This window comes from Melospiza georgiana, chromosome 27, assembly GCF_028018845.1.
Source record: "Melospiza georgiana isolate bMelGeo1 chromosome 27, bMelGeo1.pri, whole genome shotgun sequence".
NCBI lineage: Eukaryota > Metazoa > Chordata > Aves > Passeriformes > Passerellidae > Melospiza > Melospiza georgiana.
In genome coordinates, this window is record NC_080456.1 from 7,101,405 (window position 1) to 7,125,246 (window position 23,842).

At 52.7% G+C, this 23,842-nt stretch overlaps 1 long non-coding RNA gene across 1 annotated transcript; it reads left to right on the top strand.

Moving 5' to 3' along the window:
* The first annotated feature begins 2,795 nt into the window (after positions 1–2,795).
* On the top strand, positions 2,796–3,404 carry LOC131093916 (uncharacterized). The gene is made up of 3 exons (XR_009115631.1): positions 2,796–3,093; positions 3,189–3,232; positions 3,334–3,404. It is a non-coding gene; the product is annotated as an uncharacterized LOC131093916 (long non-coding RNA).
* The last annotated feature ends 20,438 nt before the right edge of the window (positions 3,405–23,842 follow it).

Genomic DNA, 23,842 nt, shown 5'->3' on the forward strand with positions numbered 1-23,842 from the left:
GATCCATTATGGTGGATTAGGACTTGTAAGAATGTGAGGGCAGGCAGAGGATTCTGACCATAGGATTCCTAGGCATCGATCTTTGCTGTTCTTGGAATAAATCCTTCAGTTAGCATCTTCTTCCTCCAGGGTTCTCTGAGCCTCATAAGCTCACCATCGGTCTCAGCTCGGTCATCTCCTTTTGCGTTATCTCAGTCCTTGCAGCCATTTTCCTTGCCAAGAGATTTCTGTTCCTGTTGTGTCCCCGTTGTCTGTCCTGTCCTGTCCTGTCTGTCCTGTGTCACGGGTGTCTGCACACATTTGGGACGGGGCTGCTCTGCCCTGCGGCATAGCCAGCTGCAATAGTAGAAGTCCTGGGGACTTGGAATGTGTAATGCGGGGTGTAGTTGGACTGTAGGTGGGTTTTGTAGATGGACACAGGATATCTGGAGCTCCTCAGTTATCCTGCAACAGTGTGACTCTTGTCCTACCTTTTTTTTGAGATTCAGATGGATTAAATCTGTGCCAGAGGTCCCCGTCCCGTTGAGGGGATTCCCCTGAGCAGGTGAGGCCCCATTTGTCTCTGCAGCAGAAGTGTGTATGGTGACTGTGTTACAGCTCTGTTCTTTGTCTTTCTTTTTAGGAAGTAACTCTGGATACCAGCAGCCAAGGTGAGCAGCAGAGAGAAGTGGTTGTTATTGCTCAGCTCTGAAGCACAACCATTTTTCAGCATATTCATTGTGTCACAAGAGGGATCTGCCCAGTGTCAAGGATGATGTTTGAGATTGAGGCTTCAGGTGAGTTGAGGATGGTGACTGGGAGAGGGAGCGTGATCAGGTATCCAGTAAGGAGTTCTTGGGAGGGGGTTTGCAGGCAGCAGGGTGAGAAAGGGTGTTTATTTGTTTATTTGAGGGCCCCCCCAACACAAGGCTGTTCAGAAGCCTAGCAGAGGCATTGCCGTGTCTTACAGCACACAAGGTCATCCACTGCACTCACAGCAATGGCATTTAACTTTGCCTTTCTCTAACCCAGGTGCCACTCCTATGGAAGGCCACATCCTTGGAATCAGGATGAAGCTGGAGCCTGAGGGAGCCAGGCACGCTCAGGAAAGGGCAAGTAGCTGCCTGTGTGTGATTTGGCCCACATAAGTCTGAACTCATACTTTGGTTTTGGTTTTCTTTATTGTAGCTTACTGGGAGGCTAACAGGCCATCACAGAGCCCTCCGAGGCAGACTCATTTCAGGTGCAGCGTGGATTCCCCTCACCAATCATCGAAAAGATAAGTTGGGGGCCACGGCCTGGAGATGGGAGAGTATCAGGTTGGGAGTTCTTGGGGCAGAGTTAAAAAGCAGCAGAGGGAAAAGCATTCTTCTCCAAGGGCCTCTTAGGACAGCTAAAGGGAGAGGCTCTTCTTTTGATGGCAGCTGTCAGGTGGGCAGTGCAGAACAGCTCCGGTCTGTGTCCTGTTGTCTGGTGTGCTGTGTTCCCTAGTGTGTCTTTGGGGTCCCTTTTGCCCTCTTCCCTCGAGGCCCTCACCACAAGCATGATGTGTTGTGTTTGGTGTCCCCCTGTTTGTCACGTTCTGTGTCACGGGTGTCTGCAGGTATTTGTGCTGGAGCTGTTCTGCCCTGCCGCATGGCGTGCTGCAATGGGACAAGCCTGGGGAGTTGGAATTTGTAATGTGGGCTCTACTTGGGCACTAGGTGCTATTCCTAGGTTTACATAACGTGTTTCCAGCTTGAAATTTAAAGTTATTGTGGAGGTGTGTGACATATGTTCTAACTTTCTTTCAGGTGTGGATGCATTGCATCCATGGCAGAGGGTCAGGGTTAGGAGGTGCTGGGCATTCCTAGGAGCATGGTGAGTAGCAGACTGGTGGGGTTTTGGCCGATGCGGTGCCAAGGTCAGGCACTGATGTTTGGTTCTCTTTAATCTAGCTGTCTGAGAGACACCAGCCCGGTGCCAGCAGGACCTTACCAGGTGACGAGGTGGCCTTTCTTTGCACCTGACACAGGCATTCCCTGATGTCTGAGAGATAAGCAGAGGGCTGCAACCCTCAGAGGGGATGAACGTGGGGTGCTTTGTCCGGACTCCCTGAGGTGGGGGTCTGAGTTGGCTCTGGCAATGAGGTTAGCCAAGATGTTGCCCCTTAGGCCCCATAAAAGCAAAGTCTCCCTTTTGGCCACAGTGCTGAGGTGCGCAGCAGGGCAGAGCAGTCCTGGTGTGTCTTGTGTCACTTGTGTATTGTGTGTTTTCCTGGATATCTCATGTCTCTTATCTTAGCCCTGTGAGGGGCCTCTCAGAAACCTTTCCTAGCATCCGTGATCTCAGCGTTCCTCGCCCTGGCACCCATGCCATAGATCTTTTGACTGGGGAGCTCACACAGGCATCAGAAATGCATCTCTCTTTAGAAGCGTCCAGTCAAATGTCTTGTCATGTCTTGTTCTGAGCTGTACGGACAGCCATGCTGCGCAATGATCCATTATAGCAGAGTAGGACTTGTAAGGATGTGAGGTTAGGGAGAGGATTCTGACTGTAGGATTCTCGGGCATCCATCTTTGCAGTTTTTGGAATAAATCATTCAGTTTGCATCTTCTTCCTCCAGGGTTCTCTGAGCCTCATCAGCTCGCCATCAGCTTCAACTCTTCTTCTTTTGCATTCTCTCAGTCCTTGCAGCCATTTTGCTTGCTAAGAGATTTCCCTTCCTGTTGTGTCCCCAGTGTTTGTCACGTCTTGTCTGTCCTGTGTCACGGGTGTCTGCACACATTTGTGCTGGAGCTGCTGTTCTGCCCTGCTGCAATATGAGAAGTCTCAGGGACTTGGAATTTGTAATGTGTAGTTGGATTCTAGATGGGATTTGTAGATGGACACAGGATACGTGGAGCCCATAAGTTATCCTGCAGCCCTTTCACTTTCATCCTAACTTTCTTTTAGTTGCAGAAGGATAAATCCAGGGCAGAGCCCCCCATTCTGGGTGAGGGGATTCCCCTGTGAAGGTCAGTCACTGTTTGTCTCTGCAGAGGAAGCATAAATTGTGGCTGCTGCAGCTCTGCTCTTTGTCTTTATTTTTAGGAAGTCAAGGCAGAGAGCAGCTGTCAAGGCTGAGTGGGCAAGGTGAGCATTCAGTAGGGTACCGAAACAGTTGTTATTGCTGAGGTCTCAGTTTCTGGTGCAGCTCTAGGTATGTATTATTCCTCTTTTTATTTTAGATGGACTGCTTGCCATCTATCCTAGCCCAGCATGCCCATGCCAGGTGGGTTCAAGCTTAAGGTATCAGTGTGGCATACTTGTCAGGGTTGGGAGGTTGTGTTTTCACAGTATCTCAGCATGCTTTTCTGCTTTGTTTCTTTGCAGGTGCTGTCGCTGCCCTAGGCATGCCGGGGAAGAGAGGAGGGCAGGTGACTCGGAGTTTAGGCGGGCTGATTCCTAGGTGAGCGTTATGCAGCAGCATGCTAAGTGTGTACATTTTCTTTTTGCAGGTATCTTCCAGGCGGCCTCTGGAGTCAAATCAAGACTTGAGGTGAGCTGGGGCAGGGGTGCGAAGGAGTCCCGGGGATTACTGTTTTTGAGGGCAATAGTCACGTTTTCTGTTTTGCCTTAGGTACCCTGGGCAGGCTTGTAGCCACAGCTTGGAAGCGGCAGCACCGAAGCGCACACATTGAGAACGTCTCAACGTCCACGTCCGACCGAGGATGGATTTTGTCTGCTTGTCTTCCAAAAGCTAAGTGTCGGGGCCAGTGGTTGGGAGAAGGGGAAAAGCCTTTACTATCACAGGAGGCAATCTGATGTCAGCTTAGTGGAGAGGTCTGTAGTGGGACAGGCTCCCTGGAAGTAAAGGGAGAGGGTTTCTCCTCAGCCTCACCAGAGCCTTTGCCGGGCAGGGCAGTTCCTACCCATCTCCACATTCTCGTGAACTTTGCGTCATCTGCCTTCCTCGACTTGAAGTCGTCACGGCTCTTTCCCCCGTGGAGCTTGCCTTCAGGTCCGGAGCTGTAGCCGCAGTCACCTGGCAGTCCGCTTCCTTCTCTAGGCTTGCTGAGCCTCTCGAGCATCCTCCTAACTGCTTTGGCCCTAACTTCCTTTAATGAGTTGCATTTCATCATCACGTGCTGTTGTCATAGGGCTTCCTTTCCCTTGGCCTCATTGGCCTCTGGCTCGTCTTGTGCTAGGACTCTCGGGTCCCTAAAGGGAAAGTGCCAAGCAGTTGCAACTTGTCTCTGTGTTATGTCATCTGTGTCTATGTTATGGTGTGTGTGTCCATTGTCTTCCACGGCATAGGCCTTTGTTACATCTCAATGCTTTATCGGCTCTCTTCTGTGCCATGTTCTACTCACATTCCTTGCCGGATATCTCTTATTCCAGCATCTTTACATTTTTACTCTTTGAGACAGGAATGTCTCACAGGGACAAGATGTTCTCATCCATCTTCCTTCTCACTATCAGCTTTGGTAGTGGGTTTTTTTCCATTTTCTTGAACTTCTAGAGGGAGCATCTTACACCCTCCTCACGTGACTGCAGTAGTTCTATAGGTTCCATCTTCTCAAAGGATACAGGGCTCAATAAGTAATCTTCCAGAGAGTTTTCTTAAGTCGTGGTTTATATTGTATGTTCCTATGTTGGCTTATATTGTATGTACTTACATACAGTATAAGTACGTACAGTATAAGCCAGCATAGGTACATGCAATGTAAGTGCATCGCCTTATATTGTCTGTACTTACACTGCATGTAAGCATGTCGCCTTATATTGTGTGTACTTACACTCTGTGTACACTTGCACTGTATGCGTCAGCTTATATTGTGTGTAGACTGTACCACTTATGATCGGAGCTGCCCTGCCCTGGCACATAGTCACAGTTAGGTAGAACAGTTATAACAACTTTACTGTTCATCTGTCTTTTGTGGGATTTTGGGTAGAAAATTCATCAGTCCAGAGTGGGGACAAGTCCTAGCTGTCAGATAGCCACTTGTTGACCCTTCCTGTTGTCTCACAGGTCCCCGAGGCTGCTGATTTCCCCAGGATCTGCCATTTAGCTCAAGGAGCGGCAGCCAGAAGATGTGTCAAAGCACCTTCTTCAGCATCTCAGAGAAGGGCCACAGTGAGCGTGTAAGAAGGAGTGTGTGTGAGAGCACGTGGCTGTGTCTGTCTGTTCGTCTCTGCGTGTGTGAGCGCATGCTGACTGGATTTAACCTTGTGTATATGACTTTTGCTTTTCAGGTTTTGCAACTCATTGTTAAATTGAGAATAAAAAATCCCCAGCTGCCTTCCACCCTGGCTGTTTTTTTTTTTTTTGGTCCCGGCCAAGTAAAAACCCAGAAAAATACTCCAAGATAGGCAAGAAAAGGCCCAAAAAACCCAGTAAAAAAACCCAAGATGGGCAAGAAAAACCCAGAAAAAAGCAGAAAAAACCCCAAAATGGGCAACAAAGAAACCCCACAAAAATCCAGGAAAAAAACTGCAAGATGGGGAAGAAAAAAATCAAGAAAAAACCCAGAACAATCCCAGGGAAAAAATCTCAAGAGGGGCAAGAGCAAACCCGGGAAAAAAAGCTAAAAACCCCAAGATGGGCAAGAAAAAACCAGGAAAAAAAACCAAGATGGGCAAGAATAGCCCAGAAAAAACCCAGAAAAAAAAAAAAAACCAGGAAAAAGAAACCGGAAGAACCCCCAAGGTGGGCAAGGAAAACCCAGAAAAAACCAAGGAAAAAAACCAAACATGGGCGAGAATACCCAGAAAAAAACCCCAAGATGGGCAAGAAAAAACGCAGAAAACACCCACAGAAAACCAGATGGGCAAGAAGAATCCCAAAAAACCCCCACAAGATGAACCAGAAAAAACGCAGGAAAAACCAGGAAAAATAAACCAGGAAAAAAAAACGGAAAAAAAAATCCCAAGATGGGCAAGGAAAAACCCAGAAAAAAACCAAGAACAAAAACCCGAGACTGGCAGGAAAAAACGCAAAAAAAAAAAATCCAAGATGGGCAAGGACAAGATCCTCAAAAAACCCAGAAAAATCACAGAAAATCCCCCCAAGATGGGCAAGAAAAAAAGCAAGATGGACCAGAAAAAACCTGAAAAAACCAAGAAAAAAAAAAAAAAAAAAAAAAGGAAAAAAAAAAAGGGGAAAAAACCACCAAGATGGGCAAGAAAAAACCCAGAAAAAAAACCCAGAAAAAAAATTCAAGATGGGCAAGAATAAACCTGGAAAAACCCCGCAAGACTGGCAAAAAAAACCCAGGAAAAACTCCAAATTGGGAAGAAAAAAAACTGTCGTAAAAGGTGCCGTAAAGCGCGCCTGTCGTAAAGGCTGCCGTAAAGCGCGACTGTCGTAAAAGGTGCCGTAAAGCGCGACTGTCGTAAAGACTGCCGTAAAGCGCGACTGTCGTAAAAGGTGTCGTAAAGCGCGACTGTCGTAAAAGGTGCCGTAAAGCGCGACTGTCGTAAAGACTGCCGTAAAGCGCGACTGTCGTAAAAGGTGCCGTAAAGCGAGACTGTCGTAAAAGGTGCCGTAAAGCGCGACTGTCGTAAAAGGTGCCGTAAAGCGCGACTGTCGTAAAGACTGCCGTAAAGCGCGACTGTCGTAAAAGGTGCCGTAAAGCGCGACTGTCGTAAAGACGTCGTAAAGCACGACTGTCGTAAATACGGCCGTAAAGCGCGACTGTCGTAAAGACGTCGTAAAGCACGACTGTCGTAAATACGGCCGTAAAGCGCGACTGTCGTAAAGACGCCGTAAAGCACGACTGTCGTAAAAGACGTCGTAAAGCGCGACTGTCGTAAAAGACGTCGTAAAGCGCGACTGTCGTAAATACGGCCGTAAAGCGCGACTGTCGTAAAGACGTCGTAAAGCGCGACTGTCGTAAAAGACGTCGTAAAGCGCGACTGTCGTAAAAGACGTCGTAAAGCGCGACTGTCGTAAAGACGTCGTAAAGCACGACTGTCGTAAATACGGCCGTAAAGCGCGACTGTCGTAAAAGGTGCCGTAAAGCGCGACTGTCGTAAAGACGTCGTAAAGCACGACTGTCGTAAAAGACGTCGTAAAGCGCGACTGTCGTAAAGACGTCGTAAAGCGCGACTGTCGTAAAGACGTCGTAAAGCGCGACTGTCGTAAAAGGTGCCGTAAAGCGCGACTGTCGTAAAGTCTGCCGTAAAGCGCGACTGTCGTAAAAGGTGCCGTAAAGCGCGACTGTCGTAAATACGGCCGTAAAGCACGACTGTCGTAAAAGACGTCGTAAAGCACGACTGTCGTAAAAGGTGCCGTAAAGCGCGACTGTCGTAAAGTCTGCCGTAAAGCGCGACTGTCGTAAAAGGTGCCGTAAAGCACGACTGTCGTAAAAGGTGCCGCAAAGCACGACTGTCGTAAAGACGTCGTAAAGCACGACTGTCGTAAAAGGTGCCGTAAAGCGCGACTGTCGTAAAGACGTCGTAAAGCACGACTGTCGTAAAAGACGTCGTAAAGCACGACTGTCGTAAAGACGTCGTAAAGCACGACTGTCGTAAAAGACGTCGTAAAGCACGACTGTCGTAAAGACGTCGTAAAGCACGACTGTCGTAAAAGACGTCGTAAAGCACGACTGTCGTAAATACGGCCGTAAAGCGCGACTGTCGTAAAAGGTGCCGTAAAGCGCGACTGTCGTAAAAGGTGCCGTAAAGCGTTACTGTGCGAATTGTTTCGAAGAGCCGAACTTAAATGTGTTTAGACCAAGAGCCGAACCAAGCCGAATTCAGCCGAGTTTCATTAAACAGAACTGAACGTCGCCGCACCGCTGTGCCTGCAGTGTGCCTGTGCAGACAGCAGGGGGCGCTGTGCCTGCAGCGCGCCGGTGCACACAGCAGGGAGCGCTGTATAAAGTAAGTATGAAATATCAACTATCTATAAGAAGGAATAAACGCTCTATGTCACGTGCAGCAGTAGAAAATTTCAGGTTCCCAGGAAATAAATAGTTTTCTTTAAATCATTTACATTTTGGAGTTTTTTAATCCCAGATAGCCTGAAAGTTTCTACTGCTGCTTTTTTATTCTAAAGCTAGAAATGAAAACCAAGATTAGAAATACAGGGAAAGAAAGAAAGAAAGGAAGAGAAAGAAAAAAAGAAAATAAGGAAAGGAACTGAAAGGAAGAAAGAAGGAAGGGAGGAAGACAGACAAAAAAAACCAAAAACAAGGAGGGCAAGGAGAAACCTAGGGGGGAAAAAAAGAAAAAGAAAAGAAAAGAAAAAAAAACAACAAAAAACAAACTCACAGAAGAAAACCAAGATGGGCAAGAAAAATCCCTGAAAACAGACCAGAGAAAAACCCCAAGATGGGCAAGAAACAAAATCACAACAAAAAACCAAGATGGGGAAGGAAAAAAAAAAAAAACAAACTGAAAAAAAACCCCCAAGGGGGGCAAGGAAAAACCAGAATAAACACCAAAATGGGCAAGAAGAAACAAAGAAAAAACCCCAAGAAATGCCAGAAAAAAATCAAGGAAAAAGGGAGTAAAAGCCCCAAGAAACAAGGCAAGAAAGAGAGGCAATAAAGGGCACAAAAACTCAAGACAAAAAAAAACAAAAACAAGACATGCCAGAAAAAGGTACGAAAATGGTTCTGCCAGGTGCGATCAAGGTGAGCGGGTTCAGATTCAGGTCCAGGAGATGAACAAGTGTCAGATTAGCTTGGGGCACTGCTGAGCAACGCAGCTGTGACAGGATTTATGTTTAAATATAGTTTAAATGAATTGGGGATTGTTTGGCTTTTATTGGGGTATGGGCTGGAGATTTCATAAAAAATATAAAACTAGAAATGCAAATATATCAGATATATGTCGATATCAATAAATATTTAATATATATTTATATAAGTAAAAGAAATATATTGTGTCAAAAGAATGTATCTATTATTATATAAAAAGGTATTCTCTCCAATATATATAATATCTATAAATATAACAAATGAAAATTACAAATATAGATGTGAATAGAATTATGACAAACAAAATTATTTTTAAAATTTTAAATGTGTTTTAAAGAAAGGGGTGTCTTAGCTTTTTATGTCGTTAGAGGCAGGGGTTTTATTTTAAATAATATAAGTACTATAGAAATGTAAATCGACGTACAGAAATATATCTTTATATCTCTATATATTTATTATATAATACCAAACTATGAATAGAAATAGAAATAGAAATCTATGTAAGTAACATGAAGAGATGCAATATATAATATAATTTTTATTATACAGTAATATAAATTCTAAATATACATGTGAATATAAATATGAAAAATATATGATGGGGGCTCGGAGCAGCCCAGGTGTGAGTGTGAGGATGATGGGGGCTGGGAGCAGCCCAGGTATGAGCTGTTAGGATGATGGGGGCTCGGAGCAGCCCAGGTGTGAGTGTGAGGATGATGAGGGGGTGGCTCCTGCCGGGGCGAGGCTGTTTTAGGGGGAGGCTTTGCCTCAGCTCCCTTTTGCATGGAGCTGCTGAGTGGAGGGGTTTATGAGCCGCTCCCGGCACTGTCTCATGGAAGGACTGCGAGAGCTTCTCACAGGGTCGGGGGGAACACCTGGATGCCTCCCAGACCCAAGCTGCCACCTCACCTGAGACGAGCTCGTTTGAGAGTCCCAAGCAGCTCCATCAATCTGCAACAAGGAACCTGGGAGGCTGAGTTTTGCTTACCTGGGAAAAGGGTCAGCATTAGTTTTAGAGAGCCGGCGGCCCGGAGTGGCTGTCTGTGTGACTTCTGATATTCTGCCTTGCACAGGATGCCTCCTAGATGTAAGCTGCCACCTCAGCCAAATCAAGCTCATTTGAGAGTCCCAAGTACCACCAGCAATCTGCAACAAGGAACCTGGGCGGCTGAGTTTGGCTTACCTGAGAAAAGAGACAGGACTAGTGTTCAGGAGCCTGTGGCCCGGAGTGGCCAGCCGTCTGCCTGCTGAAATTCTGCATTGCGCAGTATGCCTCCCAGACCCAAGCTGCCAGCACTGGAGAGTCAGGCTGCTTTGAGGGCCCCCAAATGTGTCCAGCAATCTGCCATCAGGAACCTGAGCTGGTGAGTTACACTTACCTGTGTAAAGGGCAGCATTGGTGTTGAGGACTCAGGGGCCCTTAGTGACAGGCTGTCTGCTGAAATTCTGCATTGCGCAGGCTGCCTCTCAGAGCCAAGCTGCCACCTCAGCCGAATCGAGCTCATTTGAGAGTCCCAAGCGCCTCCACCAATCTGCAACTAGGAACATGGGGGGCTGAGGTTTTCTTACCTGGGTAAGGGGCAGCATTAGTTTTCAGGAACCTGCGGCCTGGAGGGGCCGGCTGCCTGCTGAAATTTCACATGGCGCAGGATTCCTCCCAGAGCCAAGCTGCCACCTCACCTGAGTCAAGCTCATTTGAGGGTCCCAAGCGCCTTGAGCAATCTGCCACCAGGAACTTGGGCTGCTGACTTTTGCTTACGTGGGGAAAGGGTCAGCCCTAATGATCAGGGGCCTGTGGTCTGAGTGGCTGGCCGTCTACCTGCTGAAGTTCTCCAGTGCGCAGGATGCCTCCCGGATCCAAGCTGCCACCTCAGCTGAGTCGAGCTTGTTTGAGAGTCCCAAGCGCCTCGAGGAATATGCCACCAGGAACTTGGGCTGCTGACTTTTGCTTTCCTGGGGAAAGGGTCATCATTAGTTTTCAGGAGCCTGTGGCCCGGAGTGGCTGTCTGTGTGCCTTCTGAAATTCCGCATTGCGCAGGATACCTCCCAGAGGTAAGCTGCCACCTAAGCCGAGTCGAGCTCGTTTGAGAGTCCAAGCACCACCAGCAATCTGCAACAAGGAACCTGGGCATCTGAGTTTTGCTTATCTGGGGGAAGTGTCAGCATTACTGTTCAGGAGCCTGGGGACCAGAGTGGCCGGCTGTCTTCTGAAATTTAAGATTGCGCAGGATGCCTCCCAGACCCAAGCTTCCCCCACTGTAAAGTCAGGCTGGTTTGAGAGTCCCAAGTAACTCCAGCAATCTGCCATCAGGAACCTGTGCTGGTGAGTTACACTTCCCTGTGTAATGGGCGGCTTTGGTTTTCAGGGCCGAGGGGCCCTTAGTGGCCGGCTGACTTCTGAAATTCCACATTACGCAAGATGCCTCCCAGACCCAAGCTGCTGCCACAGCCGAGTTGAGCTCGATTGAGAGTCCCAAGCGCCTCAAGGAATATGCCACCAGGAACTTGGGCGGCTGACTTTTGCTTACCTGGGGAAAGGGTCAGCATGACTGTTCAGGAGCCTGGGGACCGGAGGGGCCGGCTGTCTTCTGACATTTAGGATTGCGCAGGATGCCTCCCCGACCAAATCTACCACCACCGCAAAGTCAAGCTGGTTTGAGGGTCCCCAGTGCCTCCAGCAATCTGCCATCAAGAACCTGTGCTGGTGAGTTACACTTCCCTGTGTAATGGGCGGCATTTGTCCCAGTGCCCAGGGGGTCTTAGTGGCCGGCTGGCTCTTCATATTCTGCAGTGCGCAGGATGCCTCCCCGACCAAAGCTGCCACCACCGCAAAGTCAGGCTGGTTTGAAGGTCCCAAATGGGCCCAGCAATCTGCCATCAGGAACCTGAGCTGGTGAGTTACACTTCCCTGTGTAAAGGGCGGCTTTGTTTTTCAGGGCCCAGGGGCTCTTAGTGGCCGGCTGACTTCTGAAATTCCACATTGTGCAGGATGCCTCCCAGACCCAAGCTGCCACCTCACCTGAGTCAAGCTCATTTGAGAGTCCCAAGCGCCTTGAGCAATCTGCCACCAGGAATTTGGACTGCTGACTTTTGCTTACGTGGGGAAAGGGTCAGCCCTAATGATCAGGGGCCTGTGGTCTGGAGTGGCCGGCCGTCTGCCTGCTGAAGTTCTCCATTGCGCAGGATGCCTCCCAGACCCAAGCTGCTGCCACAGCCGAGTTGAGCTCGATTGAGAGTCCCAAGCGCCTCGAGGAATATGCCACCACGAACTTGGGCTGCTGACTTTTGCTTACCTGGGGAAAGGGTCAGCATGACTGTTCAGGAGCCTGGGGACCGGAGGGGCCGGCTGTCTTCTGAAATTTAAGACTGCGCAGGATGCCTCTCCGACCAAAGCTGCCACCACCGCAAAGTCAAGCTGGTTTGAGGGTCCCCAGTGCCTCCAGCAATCTGCCATCAAGAACCTGAGCTGGTGAGTTACACTTCCCTGTGTAAAGGGCAGCTTTGGTTTTCACGGCCCAGGGGCGCTTAGTGGCCGGCTGACTTCTGAAATTCCACATTGCGCAGGATGCCTCCCAGACCCAAGCTGCCCCCACCGTAAAGTCAGGCTGGTTTGAAGGTCCCAAATGGGCCCAGCAATCTGCCATCAGCAACCTGTGCTGGTGAGTTACAGTTCCCTGTGTAATGGGCGGCATTTGGTTCCAGTGCCCAGGGGCCCTTAGTGGCCGGCTGGCTCTTCATATTCTGCAGTGCGCAGGATGCCTCCCCGACCCCAGCCGCCACCACCGCAAAGTCAGGCTGGTTTGAAGGTCCCAAATGGGCCCAGCAATCTGCCATCAGGAACCTGAGCTGGTGAGTTACACTTCCCTGTGTAAAGGGCGGCTTTGGTTTTCAGGGCCCAGAGGCCCTTAGTGGCCGGCTGACTTCTGAAATTCCACATGGCGCAGGATGCCTCCCAGACCCAAGCTGCTGCCACAGCCGAGTTGAGCTCGATTGAGAGTCCCAAGCGCCTTAAACAATCTGCCACCAGGAACTTGGGCTACTGACTTTTGCTTACGTGGGGAAAGGGTCAGCCCTAATGATCAGGGACCTGCGGTCTGGAGTGGCCGGCCGTTTGCCTGCTGAAATTCTCCATTGCGCAGGATGCCTCCCAGACCCAAGCTGCTGCCACAGCCGAGTTGAGCTCGATTGAGAGTCCCAAGCGCCTCGAGGAATATGCCACCACGAACTTGGGCTGCTGACTTTTGCTTACCTGGGGAAAGGGTCAGCATGACTGTTCAGGAGCCTGGGGACCGGAGTTGCCGGCTGTCTTCTGAAATTTAAGATTGCGCAGGATGCCCCCCCGACCAAAGCTGCCACCACCGCAAAGTCAGGCTGGTTTGAAGGTCCCAAATGGGCCCAGCAGTCTGCCATCAGGAACCGGAACTGGTGAGTTACACTTCCCTGTGTAAAGGGCGGCTTTGCTTTTCAGGGCCCAGGGGCCCTTAGTGGCCGGCTGACTTCTGAAATTCCACATTGCGCAGGATGCCTCCCAGACCCAAGCTGCTGCCACAGCCGAGTTGAGCTCGATTGAGAGTCCCAAGCGCCTCGAGGAATATGCCACCACGAACTTGGGCTGCTGACTTTTGCTTACCTGGGGAAAGGGTCAGCATGACTGTTCAGGAGCCTGGGGACCGGAGGGGCCGGCTGTCTTCTGAAATTTAAGACTGCGCAGGATGCCTTCCCGACCAAAGCTGCCACCACCGCAAAGTCAGGCTGGTTTGAGGGTCCCAAGTGCCTCCAGCAATCTGCCATCAAGAACCTGAGCTGGTGAGTTACACTTCCCTGTGTAAAGGGCGGCTTTGCTTTTCAGGGCCCAGGGGCCCTTAGTGGGCGGCTGACTTCTGAAATTCCACATTGCGCAGGATGCCTCCCAGACCCAAGCTGCCCCCACCGTAAAGTCAGGCTGATTTGAGAGTCCCAAGTAACTCCAGCAATCTGCCATCAGGAACCTGTGCTGGTGAGTTGCACTTCCCTGTGTAATGGGCGGCATTTGGTCCCAGTGCCCAGGGGCCCTTAGTGGCCGGCTGGCTCTTCATATTCTGCAGTGCGCAGGATGCCTCCCCGACCCCAGCTGCCACCACCGCAAAGTCAGGCTGGTTTGAAGGTCCCAAATGGGCCCAGCAATCTGCCATCAGGAACCTGAGCTGGTGAGTTACACTTCCCTGTGTAAAGGGCGGCTTTTGTTTTCAGGGCCCAGGGGCTCTTAGTGGCCGGCTGACTTCTGAAATTCCACATTGTGCAGGATGCCTCCCAGACCCAAGCTGCCACCTCACCTGAGTCAAGCTCATTTGAGAGTCCCAAGCGCCTTGAGCAATCTGCCACCAGGAATTTGGACTGCTGACTTTTGCTTACGTGGGGAAAGGGTCAGCCCTAATGATCAGGGGCCTGTGGTCTGGAGTGGCCGGCCGTCTGCCTGCTGAAGTTCTCCATTGCGCAGGATGCCTCCCAGACCCAAGCTGCTGCCACAGCCGAGTTGAGCTCGATTGAGAGTCCCAAGCGCCTCGAGGAATATGCCACCAGGAACTTGGGCTGCTGACTTTTGCTTACCTGGGGAAAGGGTCATCATTAGTGTTCAGGAGCCTGGGGACCGGAGGGGCCGGCTGTCTTCTGAAATTTAAGACTGCGCAGGATGCCTCTCCGACCAAAGCTGCCACCACCGCAAAGTCAGGGTGGTTTGAGGGTCCCCAGTGCCTCCAGCAATCTGCCATCAAGAACCTGAGCTGGTGAGTTACACTTCCCTGTGTAAAGGGCGGCTTTGGTTTTTAGGGCCCAGGGGCGCTTAGTGGCCGGCTGACTTCTGAAATTCCACATTGCGCAGGATGCCTCCCAGACCCAAGCTGCCCCCACCGTAAAGTCAGGCTGGTTTGAAGGTCCCAAATGGGCCCAGCAATCTGCCATCAGGAACCTGTGCTGGTGAGTTACAGTTCCCTGTGTAATGGGCGGCATTTGGTTCCAGTGCCCAGGGGCCCTTAGTGGCCGGCTGGCTCTTCATATTCTGCAGTGCGCAGGATGCCTCCCCGACCCCAGCCGCCACCACCGCAAAGTCAGGCTGGTTTGAAGGTCCCAAATGGGCCCAGCAATCTGCCATCAGGAACCTGAGCTGGTGAGTTACACTTCCCTGTGTAAAGGGCGGCTTTGGTTTTCAGGGCCCAGAGGCCCTTAGTGGCCGGCTGACTTCTGAAATTCCACATGGCGCAGGATGCCTCCCAGACCCAAGCTGCTGCCACAGCCGAGTTGAGCTCGATTGAGAGTCCCAAGCGCCTTAAACAATCTGCCACCAGGAACTTGGGCTACTGACTTTTGCTTACGTGGGGAAAGGGTCAGCCCTAATGATCAGGGACCTGCGGTCTGGAGTGGCCGGCCGTTTGCCTGCTGAAATTCTCCATTGCGCAGGATGCCTCCCAGACCCAAGCTGCTGCCACAGCCGAGTTGAGCTCGATTGAGAGTCCCAAGCGCCTCGAGGAATATGCCACCAGGAACTTGGGCTGCTGACTTTTGCTTACCTGGGGAAAGGGTCAGCATGACTGTTCAGGAGCCTGGGGACCGGAGTTGCCGGCTGTCTTCTGAAATTTAAGATTGCGCAGGATGCCCCCCCGACCAAAGCTGCCACCACCGCAAAGTCAGGCTGGTTTGAAGGTCCCAAATGGGCCCAGCAGTCTGCCATCAGGAACCGGAACTGGTGAGTTACACTTCCCTGTGTAAAGGGCGGCTTTGCTTTTCAGGGCCCAGGGGCCCTTAGTGGCCGGCTGACTTCTGAAATTCCACATTGCGCAGGATGCCTCCCAGACCCAAGCTGCTGCCACAGCCGAGTTGAGCTCGATTGAGAGTCCCAAGCGCCTCGAGGAATATGCCACCACGAACTTGGGCTGCTGACTTTTGCTTACCTGGGGAAAGGGTCAGCATGACTGTTCAGGAGCCTGGGGACCGGAGGGGCCGGCTGTCTTCTGAAATTTAAGACTGCGCAGGATGCCTTCCCGACCAAAGCTGCCACCACCGCAAAGTCAGGCTGGTTTGAGGGTCCCAAGTGCCTCCAGCAATCTGCCATCAAGAACCTGAGCTGGTGAGTTACACTTCCCTGTGTAAAGGGCGGCTTTGCTTTTCAGGGCCCAGGGGCCCTTAGTGGGCGGCTGACTTCTGAAATTCCACATTGCGCAGGATGCCTCCCAGACCCAAGCTGCCCCCACCGTAAAGTCAGGCTGATTTGAGAGTCCCAAGTAACTCCAGCAATCTGCCATCAGGAACCTGTGCTGGTGAGTTGCACTTCCCTGTGTAATGGGCGGCATTTGGTCCCAGTGCCCAGGGGCCCTTAGTGGCCGGCTGGCTCTTCATATTCTGCAGTGCGCAGGATGCCTCCCCGACCCCAGCTGCCACCACCGCAAAGTCAGGCTGGTTTGAAGGTCCCAAATGGGCCCAGCAATCTGCCATCAGGAACCTGAGCTGGTAGTTACACTTCCCTGTGTAAAGGGCGGCTTTGTTTTTCAGGGCCCAGGGGCCCTTAGTGGCCGGCTGACTTCTGAAATTCCACATTGTGCAGGATGCCTCCCAGACCCAAGCTGCCACCTCACCTGAGTCAAGCTCATTTGAGAGTCCCAAGCGCCTTGAGCAATCTGCCACCAGGAATTTGGATTGCTGACTTTTGCTTACGTGGGTAAAAGGTCAGCCCTAATGATCAGGGGCCTGTGGTCTGGAGTGGCCGGCCGTCTGCCTGCTGAAGTTCTCCATTGCGCAGGATGCCTCCCAGACCCAAGCTGCTGCCACAGCCGAGTTGAGCTCGATTGAGAGTCCCAAGCGCCTCGAGGAATATGCCACCAGGAACTTGGGCTGCTGACTTTTGCTTACCTGGGGAAAGGGTCAGCATTAGTGTTCAGGAGCCTGGGGACCGGAGGGGCCGGCTGTCTTCTGAAATTTAGGATTGCGCAGGATGCCTCCCCGACCAAAGCTGCCACCACCGCAAAGTCAGGGTGGTTTGAGGGTCCCCAGTGCCTCCAGCAATCTGCCATCAAGAACCTGAGCTGGTGAGTTACACTTCCCTGTGTAAAGGGCGGCTTTGGTTTTTAGGGCCCAGGGGCGCTTAGTGGCCGGCTGACTTCTGAAATTCCACATTGTGCAGGATGCCTCCCAGACCCAAGCTGCCCCCACCGTAAAGTCAGGCTGGTTTGAGAGTCCCAAGTAACTCCAGCAATCTGCCATCAGGAACCTGTGCTGGTGAGTTACAGTTCCCTGTGTAATGGGCGGCATTTGGTTCCAGTGCCCAGGGGCCCTTAGTGGCCGGCTGGCTCTTCATATTCTGCAGTGCGCAGGATGCCTCCCCGACCCCAGCCGCCACCACCGCAAAGTCAGGCTGGTTTGAAGGTCCCAAATGGGCCCAGCAATCTGCCATCAGGAACCTGAGCTGGTGAGTTACACTTCCCTGTGTAAAGGGCGGCTTTGGTTTTCAGGGCCCAGAGGCCCTTAGTGGCCGGCTGACTTCTGAAATTCCACATGGCGCAGGATGCCTCCCAGACCTAAGCTGCTGCCACAGCCGAGTTGAGCTCGATTGAGAGTCCCAAGCGCCTTAAACAATCTGCCACCAGGAACTTGGGCTGCTGACTTTTGCTTACCTGGGGAAAGGGTCAACCCTAATGATCAGGGACCTGCGGTCTGGAGTTGCCGGCCGTTTGCCTGCTGAAATTCTCCATTGCGCAGGATGCCTCCCAGACCCAAGCTGCTGCCACAGCCGAGTTGAGCTCGATTGAGAGTCCCAAGCGCCTCGAGGAATATGCCACCACGAACTTGGGCTGCTGACTTTTGCTTACCTGGGGAAAGGGTCAGCATGACTGTTCAGGAGCCTGGGGACCGGAGTTGCCGGCTGTCTTCTGAAATTTAAGATTGCGCAGGATGCCCCCCCGACCAAAGCTGCCACCTCCGCAAAGTCAGGCTGGTTTGAAGGTCCCAAATGGGCCCAGCAGTCTGCCATCAGGAACCGGAACTGGTGAGTTACACTTCCCTGTGTAAAGGGCGGCTTTGGTTTTCAGGGCCCAGGGGCCCTTAGTGGCCGGCTGACTTCTGAAATTCCACATTGCGCAGGATGCCTCCCAGACCCAAGCTGCTGCCACAGCTGAGTTGAGCTCGATTGAGAGTCCCAAGCGCCTCGAGGAATATGCCACCACGAACTTGGGCTGCTGACTTTTGCTTACCTGGGGAAAGGGTCAGCATGACTGTTCAGGAGCCTGGGGACCGGAGGGGCCGGCTGTCTTCTGAAATTTAGGATTGCGCAGGATGCCTCCCCGACCAAATCTACCACCACCGCAAAGTCAAGCTGGTTTGAGGGTCCCCAGTGCCTCCAGCAATCTGCCATCAAGAACCTGAGCTGGTGAGTTACACTTCACTGTGTAAAGGGCAGCTTTGGTTTTCACGGCCCAGGGGCCCTTAGTGGCCAGCTGACTTCTGAAATTCCACATTGCGCAGGATGCCTCCCAGACCCAAGCTGCCCCCACCGTAAAGTCAGGCTGATTTGAGAGTCCCAAGTAACTCCAGCAATCTGCCATCAGGAACCTGTGCTGGTGAGTTACACTTCCCTGTGTAATGGGCGGCATTTGGTCCCAGTGCCCAGGGGCCCTTAGTGGCCGGCTGGCTCTTCATATTCTGCAGTGCGCAGGATGCCTCCCCGACCCCAGCTGCCACCACCGCAAAGTCAGGCTGGTTTGAAGGTCCCAAATGGGCCCAGCAATCTGCCATCAGGAACCTGAGCTGGTGAGTTACACTTCCCTGTGTAAAGGGCGGCTTTGCTTTTCAGGGCCCAGGGGCCCTTAGTGGCTGGCTGACTTCTGAAATTCCACATTGCGCAGGATGCCTCCCAGACCCAAGCTGCTGCCACAGCCGAGTTGAGCTCGATTGAGAGTCCCAAGCGCCTCGAGGAATATGCCACCAGGAACTTGGGCGGCTGACTTTTGCTTACCTGGGGAAAGGGTCAGCATTAGTGTTCAGGAGCCTGGGGACCGGAGGGGCCGGCTGTCTTCTGACATTTAGGATTGCGCAGGATGCCTCCCCGACCAAATCTACCACCACCGCAAAGTCAAGCTGGTTTGAGGGTCCCCAGTGCCTCCAGCAATCTGCCATCAAGAACCTGAGCTGGTGAGTTACACTTCCCTGTGTAATGGGCGGCATTTGGTCCCAGTGCCCAGGGACCCTTAGTGGCCGGCTGGCTCTTCATATTCTGCAGTGCGCAGGATGCCTCCCAGACCCAAGCTGCCACCACCGCAAAGTCAGGCTGGTTTGAGAGTCCCAAGTAACTCCAGCAGTCTGCCATCAAGAGCCTGAGCTGGTGAGTTACACTTCCCTGTGTAAAGGGCGGCTTTTGTTTTCAGGGCCCAGGGGCTCTTAGTGGCCGGCTGACTTCTGAAATTCCACATTGTGCAGGATGCATCCCAGACCCAAGCTGCCACCTCACCTGAGTCAAGCTCATTTGAGAGTCCCAAGCGCCTTGAGCAATCTGCCACCAGGAATTTGGACTGCTGACTTTTGCTTACGTGGGGAAAGGGTCAGCCCTAATGATCAGGGTCCTGCGGTCTGGCGTGGCCGGCCGTCTGCCTGCTGAAGTTCTGCATTGCGCAGGATGCCTCCCAGACCCAAGCTGATGCCAAAGCCGAGTTGAGCTCGATTGAGAGTCCCAAGCGCCTCGAGGAATATGCCACCAGGAACTTGGGCTGCTGACTTTTGCTTACCTGGGGAAAGGGTCAGCATGACAGTTCAGGAGCCTGGGGACCGGAGTTGCCGGCTGTCTTCTGAAATTTAAGATTGCGCAGGATGCCCCCCCGACCAAAGCTGCCACCTCCGCAAAGTCAGGCTGGTTTGAAGGTCCCAAATGGGCCCAGCAGTCTGCCATCAGGAACCTGAACTGGTGAGTTACACTTCCCTGTGTAAAGGGCGGCTTTGGTTTTCAGGGCCCAGGGGCCCTTAGTGGCCGGCTGACTTCTGAAATTCCACATGGCGCAGGATGCCTCCCAGACCCAAGCTGCTGCCACAGCCGAGTTGAGCTTGATTGAGAGTCCCAAGCGCCTCGAGGAATATGCCACCACGAACTTGGGCTGCTGACTTTTGCTTACCTGGGGAAAGGGTCAGCATGACTGTTCAGGAGCCTGGGGACCGGAGTTGCCGGCTGTCTTCTGAAATTTAAGATTGCGCAGGATGCCCCCCCGACCAAAGCTGCCACCACCGCAAAGTCAGGCTGGTTTGAAGGTCCCAAATGGGCCCAGCAGTCTGCCATCAGGAACCGGAACTGGTGAGTTACACTTCCCTGTGTAAAGGGCGGCTTTGCTTTTCAGGGCCCAGGGGCCCTTAGTGGCCGGCTGACTTCTGAAATTCCACATTGCGCAGGATGCCTCCCAGACCCAAACTGCCCCCACCGTAAAGTCAGGCTGGTTTGAGAGTCCCACGTAACTCCAGCAATCTGCCATCAGGAACCTGAGCTGGTGAGTTACACTTCCCTGTGTAAAGGGCGGCTTTTGTTTTCAGGGCCCAGGGGCCCTTAGTGGCCGGCTGGCTCTTCATATTCTGCAGTGCGCAGGATGCCTCCCCGACCCCAGCTGCCACCACCGCAAAGTCAGGCTGGTTTGAAGGTCCCAAATGGGCCCAGCCATCTGCCATCAGGAACCTGTGCTGGCGAGTTACACTTCCCTGTGTAAAGGGCGGCTTTGCTTTTCAGGGCCCAGGGGCCCTTAGTGGCCGGCTGACTTCTGAAATTCCACATTGCGCAGGATGCCTCCCAGACCCAAGCTGCTGCCACAGCCGAGTTGAGCTCGATTGAGAGTCCCAAGCGCCTCGAGGAATATGCCACCAGGAACTTGGGCTGCTGACTTTTGCTTACCTGGGGAAAGGGTCAGCATTAGAGTTCAGGAGTCTGGGGACCGGAGGGGCCAGCTGTCTTCTGAAATTTAAGATTGCGCAGGATGCCTCCCCGACCAAAACTGCCACCACCGCAAAGTCAGGCTGGTTTGAAGGTCCCAAATGGGCCCAGCAATATGCCATCAGGAACCTGTGCTGGCGAGTTACACTTCCCTGTGTAAAGGGCGGCTTTGCTTTTCAGGGCCCAGGGGCCCTTAGTGGCCGGCTGACTTCTGAAATTCCACATTGCGCAGGATGCCTCCCAGACCCAAACTGCCACCTCAGCCGAGTCGAGCTGGTTTGAGAGTCCCAAGCGCCTCCACCAATCTGCAACAAGGAACCTGGGGGTTGAGTTTTGCTCACCTGGGTACAGGGTCAGCATGTGTCTTCAGGAGGCTGGGGACAGGAGTGTCCGGATGTCTGCTGAAATTTCACATTGCACAGGATGCCTCCCAGACCCAAGCTGCCACCACCTAAAAGTCAGGCTGGTTTGAGGGTCCCAAATAGCTCCACCAATCTGACATCAGGAACCGGAGCTGGTGAGTTCCACTTCCCTGTGTAAAGGGCATTATTTGTATACAGGGCCCAGGGGCCTTTAGTGGCCGGTTGCATTCTGAAATTCTGCAATGCGCAGGATCCCTCCCAGACCCAGGCTGCCACCTCACCTGAGTCGAACTTGTTTGAGACTCCCAAGCTCCTACAGCAATATGCCATCAGGAACTTGGGCTGCTGAGTTTTCTTCTTCTGGGAAAGGGCTGGCAGTGGTGTTCCGGAGGTCTTGCCTGGAGTGGCTGTCTGCCTGCTGAAATTCCGCATTGCGCAGGATGCCTGCCGGACCAAGGTGCCTCCACCGCAGAGTCAGGCTGGTTTGAGGGTCCCAAATGGCCCCAGAAATCTGCCATCAAGAACCTAAGCTGGTGAGTTACACTTCCCTGTGTAAAGGGCAGCATCTTTTTTCAGGGCCCAGGGGCCCTTAGTGACCTGCTGCGTGCTGAATTTCTGCATTACGCAGGATGCCACCCTGACCCAAGCTGCCACCGCTGCAGAGCGAGGAGGCTTTGAGGCTCCCAAATGGCTTCAGCAATCTCCCATCAGGAACTTGGGGTGCTGAGTTTTCTTCTTCTGGGACAGGGCTGGCATTTGTGTTCAGGAGGCCCTGACTGGATTGGCTGGCTGCCTGCTGATATTTCTGCTTTGCCAAACGTGCCTCCCAGACCGAAGCCGGCACCAGTTCCAACTCCAGCTGCTTTGTCCTCGGCACGTGTCTCCTGCCATCTGCCATCAGGAACCCAGGTGGCTGGGTTACATTTCCCTGCGTAATGGGCGGCATTTTTGTCCAGTGCCCAGGGGCCCTTAGCGGCCGGCCGCCTGGTGAAATTCCACATTGGGCAGGATGCCTCCCGCACCCCAGCTGCCACCACCGCAAAGTCAACCTGGTTTGGGAGTCTCAAGTGGCTCCAGCAATCTTCCTTCAGGAACCTGAGCTGCTGAGTTACACTTCCCTGTGTAATGGGCAGCATTGGTGTCCCGGGCCCTTAGTGGCCCGTAGTGGCCTGCTGTGTCCTGAAATTCTGCATTGGTCTGGATGCGTCCCAGCCCCAAGCTGCCACCTGTGCCTAGCTGATCTTTTTGAGAGTCCCAAGCGCCTCGAACAATATGCCACCAGGAACTTGGGTGGCTGAGTTTTCCTTATCTGGGAAAAGGGACAGGACTAATTTTAAGGATCCCGTGGCCCGGAGCGGCCGGCTGTCTGCCTGCTGAAGTTCTGCATTGCTCAGGATGCCTCCCCGACCAAAGCTGCCACCTCACTCGCGTCGAGCTCATTTGAGAGTCCCAAGTGCCTCCACTAATCTGCAACAAGGAACCTGGGGGGCTGAGTTTTGCTTACCTGGGAAAAGGGACAGCACTAGTGTTTAGGAGCCTCTGGTCCAGAGGGGCTGGCTGTCTGCCATCTGAAATTCTGCATCGCACAGTATGCCTCCCAGACCCTAGCTGCCTGCACTGCAAACTCAGGCTGGTTTGAAGGTTCAGAATGTCCCCAGCAATCTTCCATGAAGAACCCGAGCTGGTGAGTTACACTTACCTGGGGTAACGGGTGGCATTTGTGTCCAGGGCGCAGGGGCCCTTTGTGGACGGCTGTCTGGTGAAATTCTGTATTGCGCAGGATCCCTCCCGGACCCAAGCTGCCACCGCCGCCTAGTCAGGCTGGTTTCAGGGTCCCAAATAGCTCCAGCAATATTCCATCAGGAACCTGGGCTGCTGAGTTTTCTTCTTCTGGGACAGGGCTGGCGTTGTTCAGGAGGCCTTGCCTCGAGCGGCTGACTGCCTGCTGAAATTCTGCATTGCCAAATGTGCCTCCCAGACCCAAGCCGGCACCAGTTCCAAGTCCAGCTCCTTTTCCCTCGGCACGTGTCTCCTGCCATCTGCCATCAGGAACCCGGGTGGCTGAGTAACGCTTCCCTGAGAAATGGGCTGGCCTTCCTGTTCAGGGGCCGGGGGCCCTTAGTGGACGGCTAGCTCCTGAAATTCCGCATTGCGCAGGATGCCTCCCAGATCCAAGTTGCCATAGGTGCCGAGTCAAGATGGTTTGAGACTCCCAAGCGCCTCCAGCAATTTGAAATCAGGAACCCGGGTTGCTCGGTTTTCTTTACCTGGGAAAAGGGTCAGCATTAGTGTTCAGGGGCGTTTGGCCCGGAGTGGCCGGCTGTTTGCCTTCTGAACTTCTGCATTTCCCAATCTGCCTCCCAGACCCAGTTGGCCCCTGTCCCAATACCAGCCGCTTTGGCCTCGGCACGTGTCTCCTATCTCCCATCAGGAACCTGGCAGCTGAGTCACGCTTACCTGAGAAAAGGGCTGGTGTTCACATTCAGGGCCCAGGGGCCCTTCGTGGCCATCAGCCGGCTAAAATTCTGCATTGCGCAGGATGGCTCCCAGACCCAAGCTGCCACCACCGTACAGTCAGTCTCGTTTGAGGGTCCCAAATGGCTCCAGCAATATTCCATCAGGAACCTGGGATGCTGAGTTGTCTTCTTCTGGGAAAGGGCCGGCATTGGTGTTCAGGAGGCCTTGCCCGGAGGTGCTGGCTGCCTGCTGAAATTTCTGTATTGCCAAATATGCCTCTTCGAGCCAAGGTGGCACGAGTTCCAACTCCAGCTGTTTTTTCCTCAGCACGCGTCTCCTGCCGTCTGCCATCAGGAATCTCGGCCGGTGAGTTACACTTCCCTGTGTAAAGGGCTGCCTATTGCGTTCAGGTCCTAGGGGCCGTCCGCCTACTGACCTTTTGCCTTGCGCAG